This window comes from Mus caroli, unplaced genomic scaffold (genome assembly GCF_978045245.1).
Source record: "Mus caroli unplaced genomic scaffold, Mus_caroli_1 scaffold_11, whole genome shotgun sequence".
Classification (NCBI taxonomy): Eukaryota; Metazoa; Chordata; class Mammalia; order Rodentia; family Muridae; genus Mus; species Mus caroli.
Genome location: NW_028227266.1, coordinates 43,243,123 through 43,251,071, shown reverse-complemented (window position 1 = coordinate 43,251,071; position 7,949 = coordinate 43,243,123).

Sequence of the window (7,949 nt, the reverse complement as noted above, 5' to 3'; positions counted from 1 at the left end):
ATTCTGTGGCCTTTCAGCTTGGTTGAATCACTTTAATAAATGGCCCAGTCTCAAAGGCCAAGGCAAAAAACAGATGGAAAGTCAAGGTTGCCCTGGAACTGGCAGAGAAGCCATCAATGGCTACCAGGAAGAAACTGGGTTACCCTGCTTAAGGGGAGTCTGTAGAGGATAGTTTGACCCCTTAAGCATAGGACCTTGGGCTGAAAAGACTCCACCCTGGCCCAGTTTCATAATCACTAGGGTTCCTGTGACAGTTAAAACCCTTTTATCAAAGTCTGGCTCAAGTCTCGCCAATCCACGTGGCTCCAGACAGCGGCCTGACCTTCTGTCCCAAACTTTTCCTCTGTAAGCTGAGGACTGTAATCTCCTGTCCCTTTCCACTTGCTGTGGGTGGGAGAAATGAAACCACACTGCTTGCTACTTCCCTGTCCTGGGCAAGCAGATTGGTCCTCCCTCCCAGTGCCCTTGAGTCCTGACATTTCCCACCTCTAAGTTGTCTGTTGGAGTCGCTCCTTGTAAGTGGGTGCCAGCTCAGGCTTTACAGGCCAGTTTGGGAAAGGATAGGCTGATGGGTCAGAACTTCTAAGCCCAACCACCTGTTGGTTCAGCCTGTCTCCTGCCAGAGAACATGGCCAAGCTACTTCCGGGCCTGTGTCTGATGCTGCTGATAGTCCTGGCTATGGAGGAACGTGGAGGAGTCCAGTCTGTGAGGACTGGCCAGGGCCAGCCTCTCAAATAACCTTTCTTGTTTATCCAGGTGGAATTTGGGGGTTACTGCTACAAAGCAACACATAGCCTTGCCCTGGGAAAGTCACATCTCCCTTCTAGGGAGTAAAGAAACACATCTGGTTCCTGCGATAAATGTGTCCAGGGGTTAAAAGAGGTCACCAGCTGCCACATTCTTTCAACACATGGATGTGAGGAGTGACTCTTCCCTGAGCCCTAGGTCAAGCTCTTTAGATACAACATTGTCCTTTATAGATAAGGGGTGAAAAGGATTTTGATCAAATGGTTCAGAGCCCCGAGAATGTAACATTTGCAAAGCAAGCTGGAGAGTCAGGGAGTGCTAAGGAGATGCGCTGAAAGAAACAACTGAGGTGCAAAGCAGGCTTGGGAAATGATGCCAACAGTGGAACAGAAACGATGTGTGCGTGCAAAGGCCCTGAAGCGGACTGCAGAGTGTGGGAATTGCTCCCGGTGTGGCAGAGTGCAGAGGAGACAGGCTAGGGAAGGACACAGATGCCAGGCTTGGCAGCCACCGGGCAGTTCCTGGGCAATTGCAGCTTTTGTCTCCAGGGCCATGGGAAGCCACTGAGGGGATACAAAAATTGCTGTGAACAAGAATTCGGGAGAGGCTGGCTCAGAAGGTTCCTAAAGGGTTCACAGTCAGGGTTTAGAAGGCTGGGTAAAGAGCTTGGATCTTTGCTACGCAATTGCTTCTCTAGAAGCCTGAGGAAAGGGGCAGCTGAGGCAGGACAGCACACCAGAACAGAATGGTTTCTAAACAGCATGGGTGTGTTTGGGGGGAAGGGAGTCTCACATACACAGATAACACATAGACACACTCACTAAGGATGAGGGAAGCACATGAGAGTACCCACATCTAGAGCCATGGGAAGACCCAGTACCAGGCTCAATGAAACAATACACTGTTGAGTGGGTCACAGACTGCTCCGTGCTAGAAAATCCACCCACTCTAACTAGGTCTATGAGCTATGCCAGAAATAGCCATTCCAGAGAAGATCCCCATGTAGGGATCATATGGACAATTAAAGGGGTATGGGATAGCCAGAATTCTCAGTTACCCTGGCCCTCCTAACCCATACCTCTCCAAGAGAGACCCACAGAAAGGGCGAACTTCCCCTCACCAGCTACTGCAGTGTAACCGAAACCGCTCACCACCTTCCTATGCGCGCTGTCACCCAGGAGAGGGCAGCTCCCAGATTCCATGTTCATTCCAAACCACTCCTGGGCTTCCTCCCTAACCTTCCCCACATTACTCTAGGCTTCTCCCTCAGGAAACTGTGCCAGGCCCTTCTTTTCCTGTAATTTCCAAATAATCCAGTCAACAGCCGTGTTTTGGGGCGCTGGCTTAGACTTGTTCCTCTGCTCCTGACAAGGAACCCAGGGATCCAACATCCCTACTGTGTGGGTCACTACGCCACCACTTAATAACACATACAGAGGTTACGTCAGCTTCTAAGGAGAAAAGCGCTATTTGGCTCATAGCTGTGGAGGGTTCAGTTGGCGGTGCATCAGCCTCGTTGATCCTGTGCTGAGGGAGAACATCATGTGAGGAACAGGGCGTGCGTGGCAGAGGAGGGCCCCTCAGCTCCTGCTATCTGAGGTAAAGAAAAGGAGGAAGGGGAGGGAGAGGACTGGTGTAGGGTTTAGGGAAGCACCTGGGTTCTCACTAGCTCTTTCAAGAACACTCAGTGAACTCAAGGCTCCCACTAGGCTGCATCTCTTAAAGATCCTCCCACCTCTGCCATGGGCTGGAGATCAAGCCTTTATCACTTGAGTCTTTGTGAGACATTCCATGTGCAAGCTACAAGCCATAGCACCATCTCTCCAAATACCCTACATCTTTCTCCATTTCAACAGCACCACCCTCAACTCACTTCCTCATCCAGAGAAATTCATGCTCCCCTCTCCCCTCTCCTCAGTTCCCCTCTCAGCTGTGTACTCTCTTACAGCTATTGCTCCTTTTCTAGGTCAGACCTTCATGGCACCAGTCTGGTTCTGTGGGCTCTGCCTCGGTCTTCCCACCTCTATCTCCATTGACTTTTGTTTGATAAAGGCAATGGTCGCTTTTCTCATTGTTGTGACAAAGTGCCTGACGGATGTCAGGGCAGACATGTTTGTTTCGGCTCACACACTGAGGGGACAGGCATGGCAGCAGGAGCCTCTGGGGCTTCGTGAGCGCATCCACAGTCAGGAGGTAGAGAGAGCCACATGCTAGCACGGAGGTCACAGGCCCCTTTACATTCTACCCCGCCCCCAGCCTGTGGTACGGCTCTGCCTACACTCAGGGTAAGTCTTCCCTGGTTTGTTAAATCTTTCTGGAAACACCCTCCCAGACACACTCAGAGGTATGCTTCCACGGCCCCTCTAAATCTAACCCAGGTGGCCACGAGAGTAAACCATCACAGTGGGTCTAGTTCCCACAATCCCTGTGAGTTTGGGGTCCAAATGCCAAATGTCACAGTTAGGGTTTATAACCCAATGACCACCTCCTGAACCCCTCAACCACCCTTGTCATCACCCCCATGTGGGTGGGTGCCGAGCTCCAACCCGAGAGTTCGCCACCTCTTTCCTGGCCTCTAACCTAAGCTCATGTGACTTTCCCCATTTGAAACATCCTCACACCTCCTACCTACCTCACAGAGTGGAATCAAACATTGCCTCGTGGAAATGAAGGCTCTCATCATGAGAATCATTCTGCCTCCACTGTAGCCATAACTCCACATTCAAAGGTTGACTGCCCTAATGGAAGCGAGGCCTCCCTAGTCAGATTTGCAGTGTTAGTCCACTCACAGTGTGCCTTACAGGGTGACCCACTGACAACTTTCTCAATTTAAACAATCGTTAACTATTGACTCATGAACCCCTTGTGTGGTCTTGCCCCTAAACAAACTCTTTTTATCCTTATGTTGGACACCTTCTGTTGTGTTTTGTAAAAAGATAAAGGAGAGGGGGGAATATGTTTGGTGGAGGAGTGGTCAGGTATGGGGGAAGGGCCTCTGAGGGCCAGTGCTGAGGCATCCCCTTCCACCTGAGGGACCAGCCACAAGATGGTATAGGATAGAATAGAATAGAATAGAATAGAATAGAATAGAATAGAATAGAATAGAGGTTATTCAGGGCATGGGGAGGGGAGTCGAGAGGATAGTAGAGACAGAGAAAGGCAGAGAGAGAGAGAGAGAGAGAGTAGAGAAGTAGAGGCCCGCCATGAGCATGTGGAAAGGGGAGGGAGGGGAAGGGGCGAGGGGACAGAGAGGGAGCAAGAAGGCAAGAGAGCATGAGAGAGCTGAGGTGGCAAGCAGCCCCTTTTATAGTGAGTCAGGCACACCTGGCCATTGCCAGGTAACTAACTGTGGAGCGGAGCTAACACATTGCTAACACCTTCTTTCTTACTGTCTCTTCAGTCAATGACTGCCAAGCTTAGCCAAAGGTCCTTACCAGAGGTCATCAAAGGATTTGGGGGCTGGTACCCTGAGTCCTGATACCCTCAGCCTAGACCACCTATGCCATATATCAGCTTTGTTAATAAAGCTTTGCCCTTAGCCAGAGAAAGAAAACAGTACTTCTCCAGGCAAGCTAGCATGGATGAAAAATTTTTTTCTGAGTGGAAAAACCACCTCCACCCCATTAGTCTGGAGGGCTCGTTGCTGTGGACTTAACTTAAACTTGCCTGTAGCCAGGCGTGGTGTCGCACGCCTTTAATCCCAGCACTCAGGAGGCAGAGGCAGGTGGATTTCTGAGTTCAAGGCCAGCCTGGTCTACAAAGTGAGTTCCAGGACAGCCAGGGCTACACAGAAAAACCCTGTCTGGGAGGACGGGGGGGGGGGGGGGGGGGGGGAACAACACGATGGGACTTGCCTATAAGTGTGAAATATCACTCCTAGGTGCAGATTTCTAAGATATATAATTAGGAGCACCCATCTTCCAGAGAGCAGGGCTGGCTATCCAAATGATATGGCCACTCCCTCCAAAGCCTTGCCTCTCTGCAAATCTGGAACCTTGTGTCTTCTTGTGCATGCAAATGGAAGCAACAAGGAACAATGTTGCCCTTTGGAGACAATGACCCAAGACAGAACCGCTCCCTAGTCAAGACCAGAATTGTCTCATATTCCTGCTTTCTCGTGCACAGAGAAACAGCCTGTGAATGCACACAGACAAACTCCGGCCTCACCCAGAGTGCCTGGAGCCAGCATTCATGGGGAGATGCACCTGTTTATCAATGTCTCCTTGCTTAGAGCCCACAGGAGGAAAGCTCAGAAACAAAGCCTGAGCGAAGTTCTCCAGCCAGGCGGCTCCATTCAGTCGGCCGAGTAGCTTTTCCGAGTATGTACCACCCCAGCCGGGTCATGCTTGCTGGGCTGGGAAGGCTGATTTGAATCCACCTGTTCTCGCTGGCATCTTCAGCTACCAACTCCACCCCCACACCTAAATGTCTGAGCTGCAGTTTAGGAAAACATTTACGTATTTGGTGACGATTGATTCTAAGGAAGTCACAGGGAATGTGCCTGGCAACTGCCACTGGGGTAGAGTAGTTTCCCTGTCCCAGTGTGATATCAGGTCTTATAGGGCAAAGCCTAGATACATCTGTGTGGCACTAGATATCCAAGAGGGGTCAAGGGTAGTCAGGGAAAAGGCTCAGCAGACATTGTGGCTATAGGAGTCCTGCCTCTAGTTTGAGTAGAAAGGACATTCCGTCCAGAGACTTCTCCAGCTATCTGTAATAAGTATCTCTTTGATGATATTGTAATCAATTATCAGACCAGGGCCTGGTTCGATGACCACCATTTAAAGTACCACCCCCAATAAGGCCTTTAAGGGTCTTAAATGTGGCAGGCTAGAGGTGATGGGTATAAAACAGTCCTACCTTCATGTCCCTCTAAATATTTATATAGCTCCTGGAACATGTCACCTTCTGGGTACTTTGTAAAAAAAAAAAATCACAGTTACTTCCCTAAGCATAATTCAGAAGTAATTAAGAGGAAGGGTTTCGACAATTCAGTCAACAAAGTTGTCTGCTTCTAGATGAAGACAGGAAGACAGGAGGACACCTGGCACACCCTTAGACTCCTTCCTTCCCTCCCACTCCGTCAAGACCATTGGTGGATAATGATCACTTTCCAAATACAAAGACAGGACCGATATCAGCAGAGAACACAAGATATCAGCCATCAGTCCATTAGTGTCAGTGCTATGACGCAGTCTATGACTGTGTCTTAAATGGCAGGAGGAGAAGGGGAAGATGACAGGTAGGTCCTCGGGCCTGGCTGCCAGACGTTATGCCCAGAGCCGGCCTCAGTAACATTTCTTGCCTCTCTGACTCATCTGAGTTGACACACTCACTCCTCTGTGTGTGTGTGTGTGTGTGTGTGTGTGTGTGTGTGTGTGTGTGTATGTGTGTGTGTGTGTGTCCCTCAGCCTAATCTATGTGACTTATTATTATTTTGTGTGGGGGACATGAGTGTGAGAATGGGAGGCCAGAAGACAACCTCAGGTCCTCCTCCTCCTTCTCCTCTTCCTCCTCTTCAGTCCCCCACTTCCCCTCCTCCCTTCCACTCACCCCCCACCCCCTCCGCCTTTGACATAAAATTTCTCTGCTGGTCACAGGCCAGTCTCTGGTCCTTGGCCAGGAGCTTGCTGGTTAGGCCAGGCTGGCCAGCAGCAAGCTCTTGCTCCTGTCTCCCCAGTGCTAAGATTACCACTATGCACCACCACACCCAGGCCTGGAACTCAGTTTGAGTAGTAAAAAGAGGTAGACTGATTTTCTAGACTGGGCTTTGGACAAAGGTGTGACTTTTACCTTCCCTGTTTGGAATGTGAACTTGTCTCCTGGAAGCCAGCTGCCTTGAAAGACATCAGACACAGATTCCCAGCAGGGGAGAGGCCTGGTGTTATTCCTGTAGAATGTTTCCAGCCAGCCAGGCTCCCAGCCAGGTCTGGACTGGGAGTTATTCACCGGCCTTATCCCAAGTCCTTAACTAAGGATAATGAGCAAATAAAGTAGCTATTGTTTAAAATGTAACACCAGGGATTGTATAGCTTCATAACAGTAGGTGCCTGCCTTGGGGTGACAGGGACCCACTTCAGACCTGTGGATCAGGACAGGATCTGGGTCAAGGATATGACCAGGACATTTGCATCATCACAAACTCCCTGGGTCTGAGAGCTGAGGCTCCATTGACTTTGGCCACATGGCAGAGTCTGGGATGCAGTGACCTTACCTGCAGCAGCCCATCAGGGCTACCTCTGTTCAGGGAGATTGGCCAGATATAGAAAAATAGCCTCAAAAAGAACGGGGCTTAGGAGATTTCTGTGTCTGGGGTGGGGGTGGGGGCTCAGAATGGAACAGAATGAGGAGAAATTAAACAGGGCTAGAAATATCTGAACAGATCTGACCTTCGAGAACATCCATTGGGGTCTTTGTGGACTGAGGAAACACAATGCTCTCCTAAATGCTTGTAAATATTTGTTGACAAGTTACATATGTGAGCATGGTGATCATTACTGTCTCAGGCAAGGTATGCCTACCCACAGCATCCAAAGTAAGGGAAGGCCAGGACTCTGCCTGTGGGGCCATTATGCCATCTTCCTGGAAGATGAGTTTGGAAGAAGGGTGGGGATTGGGATGGGGACAAGCAGGCTCAGGTGCAGAGTAGAAGCCAGGTCAGTGGACCTACAGGCTAGTTACTGTGCAGCAGTCAAGAAAGTCCTGCATCAGCCCAGGTGGGAGGACCTTGATACAGACCAAATGAGTATGACACCCAGGGCCAAGATTGTGGCCAGCCCTGGGAACAGAACCTCCTGAGCATGGTGTCAGGAGCCTTCTCCCTGCCCCTGTCTCCCTTCAAAATCCAGCCCCCTTTATCCTCAGAGGGGGACTCCAGGTATGACCCATTCGTGGTGGGTTCTAGTGTCTCACTCTCTGAAGAACCGTTAGTCATGGAGCAAGCTATTGAACTGGCCCCAGCTGCTCTCTGCTGAAGACTGAATTAGAGAGAAGGACTTTTTTGCCTATAGCAGGAAATGTCAGGCTGGGCAACAGTAAAAACTCTCCCTTTGGTCAGGACAGGCAAAGATAAGCAAGGATGGTAAATTTATTTCCTTAGCAAATGATTCTCCTTTCTCTCCCTCCCCCTGCCTGTCTCTCTCCGCAGGCACCTGTGTGTCATGGCACACTTGTGGAGGTCAGATGACAGCAGCCTTTTTTC